This window comes from Lontra canadensis, unplaced genomic scaffold (assembly GCF_010015895.1).
Source record: "Lontra canadensis isolate GAN:19392208 unplaced genomic scaffold, GSC_riverotter_1.0 scaffold18, whole genome shotgun sequence".
Classification (NCBI taxonomy): domain Eukaryota; kingdom Metazoa; phylum Chordata; class Mammalia; order Carnivora; family Mustelidae; genus Lontra; species Lontra canadensis.
The window spans coordinates 2,387,962-2,399,357 of NW_022631012.1; the positions used below are offsets into that span (position 1 = coordinate 2,387,962).

An 11,396-nucleotide genomic window follows, 5' to 3' on the forward strand; every position below is an offset into this window, starting at 1 on the left:
CTTTTCCAAGAGCCAGCTGTCCTGTTTAAAGTTTGAATAAATATTTGTTGAGCAACACACTAGCCTGTAAAGGCATCATACTAATCATGGAACACAAAGCAAAATAAGAACATTCCTTGACTCCAAAAAGCACATAAGGACTTCTCCCTGTTTACTTGTGGTATAGCACCTAAAGAAATAAAAGTCACGTCTTATATGGATTCTGATGAAAACAGAGAGGTCAAAGCCTTGAACCTGATAGACTTGAGCCAAACTGAGATCAAAACTGGAGATGATTTGGTCTCAAATAGCTCCAGTTACTATTAAGGCTAAAGTATTCAACACCGAGCTCCAGGCTATTTGGCATCTACAACCAATCCTAAATATAAAAAGGATAGCAAGTAATTTGGTCCTGATTGAGCAAGACCTATAGAAGAGTAGAGTTGAATGATGCTAGGCGCTAGGCTTCTAAACAGAACACAATGTCCAAAGTCTTTGCATATTCCTAGAAAACATGTTTCACTTTAGTTTACATTATTTGTTTAAATATGAGATTGGCCAATCAGATGTTTAAAAGTTAGCTTCTTTTGGGGGGGGCTCTCATAATAGAGGTGTAATGAATGGAGGAATCATAGGATACACTCTTTGTACCTAAATTATTGGCATAAAATAAGTCTTTTTGCAGATGAAAGACATCTCAAGCCTGTTGAAGTAAAGTATATATACATATATACACGCCCAAATATAATTGTCATCCATCAATTTTCTGAGCTAGCGAGAAGCACAACAGCAAATGAAACAAAATACAGATGATCTCCCTGTGGTTTTCTCCAAATTATTCTTTTATCGATGCATTATTTCACACCATCAATCAACCCTGAAAATCCTAGGAAAGCAAACTAGATCTCCACGATTAAAGTCAAATGAAAATCCCAGGATGGCAAACCCTTTGATTGGAACAAAACTAAAACGTTCCAAGAAGGAATTCACATGCTTCACGGCTCCTGTGAAAGGAACGTTAGCGAGGAGTTTCAGAGAAATGCTTAGAAATCCATTTGTGCCTGTCAATAACATCCCCCTTTTCAAGCTATTAATCCATTAGAGACTACCTGCCGAGTTGGTACAAAGCTGGACAATAGAGAAAGTACAACCATTGCGAGGGAGGGGGGTGGAGGGAGGGAAGTAAGAACTAAGTTTCCATTGTTGTTATTGCTATCGTTTTATTTGTTTTTGGATAAAAAGTAGCAGTAAATGGATTTGCCATTGACAAAAGAGCTGGTGAGAGGCAATTTCAGCGATCTGTTAGGAAATGCTAATATGGAGCATCTAACTAATGAAAACCATGTTGACAAACCTTTATGACCATTGCCATGTTATGCATGTAATGTTATTGAAAAGGGATAATAAATATCAAAGAGGTATAAAGAGTATTATTATCCTTATCATAAAGAGATAAATTTTCCTTACCATCATTTATGTAAGACTGTTCTGTTGCGCTAGCAAAAGCACTGAAATTGTTTAAAAAAAAAAAAAATCATTACACATGAAAGAATTTCTGGCTACCCCAACGAAGCAGTTAATAGCAAAGGTATGACGGCTATTTTAAAACAGAGAGTAGCGAAAAAATGAAACTTTGATGTCATTTCAAATTAATAATGACTTTCAAGATTGATTCTTGGATGGCAGTTCTTCTCTACCCTTGGAGGAAACTAAGTGTGCCCCTAGCGTGAGCCTCGGCCTGCCTGGAAGCGGCACATTGTTAGAAAAGGACAATAGTGCCATCTACTGTCAAATTGAGGTATTACTCATATCAGAAAGACAAGCTGATTTTTCCAAATACTGTGATAAAAATCTCTAAAATACGTGGTAGTAAGTGTAAATTCTCTAAGCTGTGAAACACTATGAGGACACTCTTTCTACATAAACAAGAACTACATTGTATGCTTTTTCCACCAATTATTTTCATATGCATTTATATCTTATTTAAAGCACTGTTTTACAAACCTTATAAAAAGTAAATTGAAAATAAACCTTGCAGGGCAGCAGTAAAGATTTCGTGGATAATTTTGGACTAATTACCCCCCTCTTAAATTTTATTTTTTCCATTAGTTTCTAGAGTCTTTTCTAAATCTAATTAGCAATGAAATTTTCTTTGTTAAATTTGGAGGAACTTGTTTGGCAGACAACTACACAATGCAAGATAGTTAAGAGAAGCACATAGATGTGTTTATAACTTTACTATATTGCTGCTAAACATTACCAATAATGAGTTTTAAATGGTAATTGTAAATCCCTTAATGCATTTTCTATATTAACTATCCTTTAGAAGAGAGAAAGTCTAAAGTTCCTGAATAAGTAAATCATACATATGGAATTTTAATTAAAAGGTGTAGAGATTAATTGCCTTTTTTATTATACAAGTCATGAAGGGCTCACATAGACCTAGAAGACAGCAAAAATTAGCCAGGCCTAGAAGAAAACAATCAGTCTTAGTCAACAGATACTATTAAAAAAATATAAAATCTGATCTAAAGTAGCATACTATACTTGCTAAGCCTACTGATATCATAGTTGTTACAACTGGGCAAGTAGTAAGAAAATTAGCTGATTGTCTTTAAGTCTGTTGTGAAAATTTGAGATGAATAATACTCTGCCATATATATTTTTTTTAAATGCAGGCTATTTCTAAGGTGTAGAGTCGGCTGTGATGAAAGATGGGTACATTCCCACATGTCCCTGCTGAAATGAATTTGACCATGGTCACAATCTTATCTGCCAATTTAAGAGCACAACTATGCTCTTTACTTATCCCAGTCCTCTTTGTCAGTCACGAACCATCATATACACCGTAAGAAGTCACTATTATGAAAGTTCAGAAACTTACTTACTATGGTATAGAAAATCCAGTGAAGAATGGGAGGTGTTAAGTCATTAACTACGTCATTAACTACGTAGGGATATTGTTGCTATACAGCAGAAAACCCTGCTTTTGCTACCTGAAGACACATTTGACTTGGATATTCCAGGAATTATAAAATCTCTTCTACCGTTTCCATAATTTTAGACCAGCTTTTACCTTGCTTGGGGATCCCCAAAGTCTACTTTCTCCCTTCATTTCACTCTGACTTCACTGACGTCAACCCAAACCATTACTCAGAAATCCTGGGGTGTTGAAGACCAAAATTTATTCCCTGTGGGTTTTGTTAAGACTGTCCTGGCCCACCAGTCACAGAGGTCAATTCTAATTAGTGTGTGGAGTTAATAGCTTCATTTCTTCCTTCAATCTCATTTTTCTGTTCACATTTTTGATCCTTCAAATTACTTTCTGTGGTCACATGGATCTGTCCTAAACTATAATAGAAACTAACTGGAAGGCCCTCGTATTTTTTTGTTTCCTATCCAGTCAGTTTTTATCCACTCACTACAAACTTAGGTGTAGCTTAATCTTGGTTCACTCACTGATTGTGAGTATCTGCAGGATTATCCACTAGTTTAAAACAAATCTCATTTCAATAAAATCAAGTGTAGGCAGCAGGCTTAGTTCAAACAATGGGTTCTAACTGAGTCCTTTTAAGTTTATAACTTGCTCCCAGGAATGACGCCAAGATAAGCCTATCAGCTCCAGAAAGCAATGAAGGAAAGCTGCCTCAAAAATTAGGCAACAAAGAATCAGACAGATATGAGCAGAGAGGAATCTTCCAGATCTTGGGACAGAAGAAAATTCTGTGTTTACAGGCATAGTAAGAGCCTAGTGAAGCAAAAGCCTTTGGAGTTGGAAATGGTGTCTTAAGAGTTATGTTCTCCAAAGGCAAAGGAAACAAAAGCGAAAATGAACTGTTGGGGCTTCATTAAGACCAAAAGCTTCTGCACAGCAAAGGAAACAGTCAACAAAACAAAGAGGCAACCCATGGAATGGGAGAAGATATTCGCAAATGACACTACAGACAAAGGGTTGGTATCCAAGATCTATAAAGAACTCCTCAAATTCAACACACACAAAACAGATAATCAAGTCAAAAAATGGGCAGAAGACATGAACGGACACTTCTCCAATGAAGACATACAAATGGCTAACAGATACATGAAAAAATGTTCATCATCATTAGCCATCAGGGAGATTCAAATCAAAACCACATTGAGATAACTACCTTACACCAGTTAGAATGGCCAAAATCAACAAGACAGGAAACAACGTGTGTTGGAGAGGATGTGGAGAAAGGGGAACACTCTTACACTGTTGGTGGGAATGCAAGTCGGTGCAGCCACTTTGGAAAACAGTGTGGAGATTCTTTAAGAAATTAAAAATAGAGCTACCCTATGACCCTGCAATTGCACTACCGGGTATTTACCCCAAAGATACAGATGTGGTGAAAAGAAGGGCCATCGGTATCCCAATGTTCATAGCAGCAATGGCCACAGTTGCCAGACCATGGAAAGAACTGAGATGCCTTTCAACAGACTAATGGATAAATAAGATATGATCCATATACACTATGGAGTATTATGCCTCCATCAGAAAGGATGAATACCCAACTTTTGTAGCAACATGGACGGGACTGGAGGAGATTAAGCCGAGTGAAATAAGTCAAGCAGAGAGAGTCAATTATCATATAGTTTCACCTACTTGTGGAGCATAAGGAATAACACAGAGGACACTGGGAGATGGAGAAGAGAAGTGAGTTGGGGGAAATTGGAGGGCGAGACAAGCCATGGGAGACTGTGGACTCTGAGAAAGAAACTGAGGGTTTTGGAGGGGAGAAGGGTGGGGTTAGGTGAGAAGACTCAACAGGAAGGGGTAAGCCATCTGGGCAAGTCATCATTTGAGATCCTATAACAGGGTGCCAGTAAGTGAGACCCAGTGATAAGAATCCTGAGCCCAAGTTAAGAGTCCCAGGCAAGAGTGACCAAAATTCATGTGGTTATTTGTCAAAGTTGTAGAATCTCAGCAGCAAGAAAATCCTGATTTAAATGACATTGACTATAACTATATTTAGTCTCATCTCTGAAGACTTTTAACAGTTATTAATTTTCGGAAGCTTAGACGGACCTCAGAGTAAAAACGGCCTACATCCTCCTAAATAAAATTGCACACAAATGGGCACGTGATGGAAAATGGAAAAGTATGGAGTGGAGATAAATGTTTCCATAAAAGGGAGAGGCTATAGAGGGCTGAAATCTCCAACAGGAGGGTCTTTGGAGGGCTACAACAGGGAAGCAGTTGAACACATTCATGAAGAACTCAGTCTGATACAGCTTGCTGGACCACTGGAGGACAGGGCAGCTAGGAAGTTGTTCCAAAATAAGCAAGCTGCTTTGGGAATACTAAAAATATGTTTTCATGGTTTAGCTCAAAGGCGCTTCTCTGCTTTACTTACAGCTGTGTTTTGTAAAAGAGTCAAATATCTCCTTTTGGAAGTCATAACATGCTTGCCTTACAAGCTCACCATGCTGCTCACCTTCCAAAGGAGGGTGCTTTGAGTCTTCCCATATGGGAAGCTGTTCAGTCCTAAGGCATAACAAGATGGTCTTGGGGGAAAGGATGAAACAGAGAGGGAACCACAAATTTCTGAATCCCCACTGTAGTAAGACTTGAACATTCACTAAACTGTACATTCCTTGAGAACAAGAAACTTACCTTCTTTATTCATGAAATCCAGACACTTTTTGCCTCAGAATAAAAGGCGTGCATAGCATTTACTGGTATAAATTCTATAGATGATTTCTGTTTATACTTTAGAATGTTCCTTCATCAAAATGTTAACTTTTGAAAAATAATTAAAGTCCAAACCAAGTGAAATGTTTATCTTCTCAAATTCTTTTTTTTTTTTTTAAAGATTTTATTTATTTTTTGACAGAGAGAGAGAGCGAGGGAACATAGGCAGGGGGAGTGGGTGAGGGAGAAGCAGGCTTCCCGCCGAGCAGGAGCCCGATGCAGGGATCTATCCCAGGACCTTGGGATCATGACCTGAGCCAATGGCAGATGCTTAATGACTGAGCTGCCCAGGTGCCCCTATCTCCTCAAATTCTTAAAATTAAAAAAAAAAAAATTGACTATTTGTCAACTTTGAGCACATTCCAAATCTGTTTCATAAATTAGAAAACAAATGAAGAAATTAAATCTACTCAGCTTCATTGATAGCCCTAAGAAAAATAAATGTTACTTTTTTATTCTGGTAAAACTATAATATTTTCATGGAAAATAAATTAGATATTAGAAATATTTTGAAAATTAGATGTAGGAAGCATTTCTATATGCCCCTCTAAAATGTATTTAACAAATCTATGCTATAACAATAGCCAAGGATTAAAATTTGAAAACTTAAACTTAAGTAACATCTCTACAGGAAAATATTTTCCACAGAAAGAATCTTTTACTGCATTGTGGGCATGCAGAAATTATACAGACAGCATAGAAAGCAGTTTCTGTTACTGTCACTATAAATCATAACATTTATTTCTAGGAAAAGAAAAATTCATAGGTAGCAAATTATTTGAAGTTGCATATGTAATTACCAATTTTACTTTAATTCTGAATTACACCATTTGCAGATCATAAGCACCCCCTTGTGGTCATAAATAAATATTTCTCATCAAGGTGCTTTTATACCTGAGAGAATACTTTTAAGGTTTAAATGCCTTGCTTTGAACTAATTGATATTAAATTGAATTCAAATAAAATATTTATTTCTATGTAACTATGGGGCATAACACATGCATTCCAGTATATATGGATATATGTACAGATATATGCATATATCCAAGTATATATCTATAGACATGTATATACAGTATAATATATACATGCAAATAAATCTCAAAAAATCATTTGGGTCATATAAATGTCCTTAAAATTTGTGGTAGCCTCAAAAACATCTTCCAAGAATATCTCCTCTCTCTTCTACTACTTACAAAATTACATAGAGGCATTCATCTCCTAACAACCATGATCTCAGAGTGGTTCTCACTTTTGATTGCCTATTAGAATTGCCAGGGGATAATAACAACAATAACAATGATGGTGATAATAACAATAGTAATAAATAATATTTAATAATAATAATACCATCCCCAGGCATCCCACAGAACATTACATCAAAATAGCAGGATAAGCTGCAGGAATCCATAGTTTTTTTAAGTGACTCCAATACACCCAGTGTTTCAAACCTCTGATCTAAAAGGCATCATAAGAATTCTTCAGTTGGGAAATAATATATCAAATAGAGACAAGAGATGAGTTTCCATTACCTGGAAGTGTGAGAATGGTAAAACACTGAGTCTGATCATTCAACATGACGTGTTCAGCTCAGGCACTATCACTACAAAAACAGAGACAGGTGCTTCCTCTCCTAGAGACTTTGGGATTATTTTACAAATGCAACAGTTTCACTCAGTTAAAAAAATAAATTATTGTGCAAAATAAATATCCTAGAGAAAGAGATGGGGAAGGACTACATTTTCTTAGGAAAATCACTACCTGATTTGTACAAAGTCTGTTAACCTTATTTAACTGTATATGGACAGGTGTTTATTTTTAAGGTTCATAGGTAATTAATCTGTAGTGTGAAACATTTAAAAATAATTAGCATTTGTACCTTGGATGTTTCAAGGTGTTACGTGAACTTTGGGGCCATGTGTGAATGCCAAGCTTTTGTAATGAAAAGTCTGGTTTTACTGCCAGTAGACATCTAAAAACACTCTGCAGTTCATATTAATATGACTGAATGTAATTGAATGTCAGCAAATATGGTGATTTATAAAGTACTTTGTACCGTGTATATAATGAAAACCCTTGGCATTGAATCCTAATATTTGATGAAACATGATAGTGGCTTTATTTCCAATAGCCAACTTGACCTAGAACCTTCTATCATTTTTATAGTGAACTGCTTTACCCTGTTTCTACCTTTGACTCAAGTTTTCATGTATAATTAAAGAAAAGTGGTACAATTTGAATTTAGCATTTCCCCTTTCTTTGGCTATTTGATATATTTTCAAGGCAATGAAATGAATACTTTATCAAATATATCAGGATTATATAAAGGTCTCAATGTAAACTCCTTGAAACCAGATATCAGGGAAACTGACATTTATCCCATTACACGGACCTTGCTGAAACTATTTTTTGGAACTTGTCATTTTTGAATATCTGTTTCTATGGCCAAACTTTGTTTTAGGTGATAGGTTTGAATTTTTTAAACAACATTAAAAGGTATGTGCAGCCAAGACTAACGCATAATTGGGTTAAGCTGGGTAATGAACAAATTTAAACAAAACAAAACAACATGAAATAAGGTGTGTGGGACTGTAACCCAGCAAGCATGATAGAGGCATTGTGGGAGTTGCAAATTAACACTAAAAGGCTGTTTTGAAACCCTCCATACACCCCCAGAGACATTTCCTAAATAATTTGAGTAATTTCAGCATTTGGGACTATGTATAAAGTCCCACAAGTCTACTGCTTCTTTAAAGGTAGTAGGTGTGCTCTGCTGGTATAGATTTCTTTTATAATTGAAACTGAATTATACACACACATGCACGCACGTTCAGAATTATATATATAGCATGACCACGCAGCCCAACTAATTTTCACCAAACTGAACACATCCATGTAACCTATACCGAGATCAACAAAGAGAACCTTATTATGTTAGTATTTTTTTTATTTTTTTAAAGATTTTATTGTTTTTTTATTTGATGCGGGATGGAGCAAACACAAGCATGGGGAGTAGGAGTGGGAGAAGCAGGCTCCCCGCTGAGCAGGGAGACTAATGCGGGACTTGATTCCAGGACCCTGGGATCCTGACCTGTGCCGGAGGCAGACAGATGCTTAACGACTGAGCCACCCAGGCGCCTGTTAGTAGAGTTTTTAAAGCAATCTCAATGCTTTATATTCACACATTTTTTAAAAATAATGTTGTAAAAGAAAAATGCTGCATCCAGTTACAACAAAAACCGGAAAGGAGTACCATTTTCAATTTAAAAACAAGCCCATCATTTCATTTCAATGCATTAAAATAAAATACTTAATGGGAATCTTTGACTGCTTGCATACTTCATAAATACCTTGGTACTTAAACATGCCTTAAGAAAATTGAGACAGAACAAGCATTGCTAATATTTGGTAAGATTTCTAGCATTTTCCCATAGTTTAAAATGTGAAATTCAAATTTCAAAGAATAATTTCCTAAGTAATTTTGATACTATCTGAGCGTATATTTTATTGATTTTAATGTCAAAAAACAGGCTCCCCAAAATCTCATCACAAACATCAACGTGCGTCCTGTCTTCCAGGGTACGTTGTTAAAAGTCGATCCTGGCTCCAGGGTTGGCGGCTCTAACTGGTTCACGGTACGTGCGGACATACCTAGGGCTTGAATTACGCTTTCAGGAGCAAGAGTGTAGCCTCTTGTTATAGATACCACATGACATTTTCTCCTCTTTCCAGTTCTTCCGAATATTTTCCCCAATCCCTGGACATGCCATTCATTTTTTCACTCTTTCTTGCTTCCTTGGTTGGTAAAAAAATAAATAAATAAAAATCTCATGTTACTCTCGATTGCCTGAATCTATACTGTCAGTGCCAGGAATTCACTCAAAAATCTCTCCTGCCTTGGCCCATTCTCCTCCCATTCCCCACACCTGCATCTTCCCCAGGCCCTCTGATGTCAGAAGCCCAGTGTTCTGCTCGCCTTACTGCCCGCCTTAAGTTTTCAGTGTGATTCTGTGGAGTAAATGAAACTGTAACATCAATGTCCTTGACCCATGGTGGTCAGAAAGCTCAATGACGCTGATGTTTAAAAAAAAAAAAAAAAATTCTGCTTAAAACAAACAAAACCCTGGGATATCTAAAACAACTGTGCTGGGGCGCCTGGGTGACTCAGTGGTTTAAAGCCTCTGCCTTCAGCTCAGGTCATGATCTCAGGTCCTGGGATCAAGCCCTGCATCCTGGAGCCTGCTTCTCCCGCATCCCCCCTGCCCCCTGACTGCCTCTCTGCCTACTGCCTCCCCTACTATCTCTCTGTCAAATAAATAAATAAAATATTTAAATAAAAAATATATATATAAAAATAAATTTTAAAAAACTGTGCTGTAATACTGTTGTTCATCTTTAAGCAACATCAGCTGATACATTTTTTTTTAAGATTTTATTTATTTATTTGACAGACAGAGATCACAAGCAGGCAGAGAGGCAGGCAGAGAGAGAAGAGGAAGCAGGCTCCCTGCGGAGCAGAGAGCCCTATGGGGGGCTGGATCCCAGGACCCTGGGATCATGACCTGAACCGAAGGCAGAGGCTTTAACCCACTGAGCCACCCAGCCGCCCTAGCTGATACATTTTTGAAATATACTTGTTTTTTGTGTTTTGGTTAATAGGAGTTTCTTTTTCCTTTTATACTAATTCTGCAAGATGAAGGTGAAACAGTGATTTCCAATATGAAGAGCGGTCTGTGCTAACTTGTAAGGTTATAAAGCAAGAACAGAAAGCAAAACTATCAATGAAATTTTGACTGGATAGTGTGCTAATAGCTTTGAATTAATGGCTGAATTTTCAAATAATACAGGAATCTATCCTGTATAAACTTTCCCTTCAAATTAGGTTATTAGGTCAATTCAAGGACAGGAACATTCAAACCATGATAATATAAAATCTCAAGAACTGTCTTTTTTTTTTTTTAAGATTTTACTTATTTATTGACAGAAAGAGAGAAACCACAAGGGTGGGGAGGGGCAGAGGGAGAGAAGGAGCAGACTCCTCACTGAGCGGGGAGCTCGACACCGGGCTCGATCCCAGGACTCAGGGATCATGACCTGAACCTAAGGCAGACACTTAACTGACTGAGCCACCCAGGTGTCCCTCAAGAAAAGTCTTAAATGCTAAGTCTAGAGAATGAAAGAAAAGAAAATTTTATAGTGAGATAGATACATGGAATTATGTATTTTTCAGTAATTAGCTTATAATGGAATTTTCCAATCTGAAAATCGTATGATTGTTGATAACCTATAATGAACCCATCTATGATCAATTTATAGAGATATATAAATAATAATCAGAAAAATCAGTCAATTTGGAGGCTTTCTGAAAATCCAAGACAAATTTGTGTATATCTTTACTAGATACGCCTGTGACTTACTTCATTTTCTCTCCAGTAATCTGTCCCTAATTATTAATTCTCTTTATAGTTATGAAACAACATTGACAAGTGAATATGTCAAAAACAATTAAATATTTCTTTATGCACTTCTGGTATGGAATGAAGAGTCCTGGTCTAGAACTGAAAACCTGGGATCTAATTTTGGCACCAGTGCTAATTAGCTTGTGATCTTGAACAGGTCAACTAAATTCTCTGACTTCTGGTATCTGATTCTGGGACAAATCTTTGATGCTAAGGAGGAAGATTTTACGAATCCCAAGAGCCAT

The 11,396-nt window shown here is 36.8% G+C and overlaps 1 long non-coding RNA gene across 1 annotated transcript; it reads left to right on the forward strand.

The window, feature by feature from the left end:
* Positions 1-1,151: 1,151 nt before the first annotated feature.
* On the forward strand, positions 1,152-10,477 carry LOC116869054. The gene is made up of 3 exons (XR_004382951.1): positions 1,152-1,161; positions 7,914-7,917; positions 10,392-10,477. It is a non-coding gene; the product is annotated as an uncharacterized LOC116869054 (long non-coding RNA).
* Positions 10,478-11,396: the final 919 nt, after the last annotated feature.